This window comes from Trichechus manatus, unplaced genomic scaffold, assembly GCF_000243295.1.
Source record: "Trichechus manatus latirostris isolate Lorelei unplaced genomic scaffold, TriManLat1.0 scaffold00031, whole genome shotgun sequence".
NCBI lineage: Eukaryota > Metazoa > Chordata > Mammalia > Sirenia > Trichechidae > Trichechus > Trichechus manatus.
The window spans coordinates 8,229,193-8,230,396 of record NW_004443967.1 but is presented as its reverse complement, the minus strand read 5'-3'; positions in this window follow the sequence as shown (position 1 = coordinate 8,230,396).

Here is a 1,204-nt window from a genome sequence, read left to right as displayed (position 1 = left end):
TGACAAGGCCTCACGACTCTGATTGCTGGCTGTCTTTGCCTTCTGGGGTTTAGGATGGCTGCATTCATGTTGTCCTTTCCCTCTGCTGCTGCTTGCCTCAGTCATCAGCCCTTAACTCAGCCCTGCAGATTGTAAGCTGTTAGCTCAGGTGGTACCACCATGACGGCCCAGGAGGACAGGCTGGATGGGAGAAGTGACGCTGGACCATTGGCAATGGATAGTCCTTCTATGAATAGACAGGTGGGCACCACTCAAATGCAGAGCAACTTGCTTTAGAGTGATGCTGAGCACAGGGGCGGCACACAGGTGCGCGCACACACGCACGACTTTCTGTCGCGTTCAAAAACACATTTAAAACACATTTATGGAATTAATAGACTGAGGTTTTTTAAAATAAAACTAATTTGTAATGGTTTCAAGATGTTAAAAAATGATCAATGAGACACCTTCATACTTGATTTTTTTAAAAAAAATCATTAGGGACACAGTGTGGCTTTCTTATTAACTTTTACTTTAGCTTTCAGTTGGGCTTTTGCTGCACTCGAATGAGTCCTAGAAGAGGAATTCCTATGGTCACCCGGGTTTGGGCTTCACTGTGGGACTCCACCCTTTGCTTCAAGGCTTTGGGCCAGGACACTGACTCAGGGTCAGTCCTAGTTGCTTTTCATGACCACTGATTGCGGGGGCGGGGGGGCTTCAGGAGAGTTACGTGCCACCTGAGCCATCTCATCTTCCCTGGAGTAGTCCTCTTGGGCAGTGAATGTATGCTGAGATGAGGCACCCACACTCTAACGTCTACTCCTCCACTAGATGGATGCAGGCTGTCCTCAGCCTCTAGTCCAGCCCAAAATCTCCCCATGATGACACCCTTCCATCCATCCACCCACCTACCCATCCATCCATCCATCCACCTGACCATCCAGCCAGCCAGCCATTTATGCATTCATCTATCCATTGTTCATTGAGTGCCCACTATGTGCCAAACATTTTGCTAGACACTGGAAATTTCACTGCCCATTTCTCTCTCTTCACCTGTTTCTTTTCTTATAAAGGGACAGAAGCAGGGGCCCAGAGTCTCAGGAGAGAATGAGCTAGTGGCCCGTGAATTCTACGATGCACACAGCACTCTCTTTCCCCTCGTTGTTTGTTAGGTGCCATCGAGTTGGTTCCGACTCATAGCAACCCCATGTACAACAGAATGAAA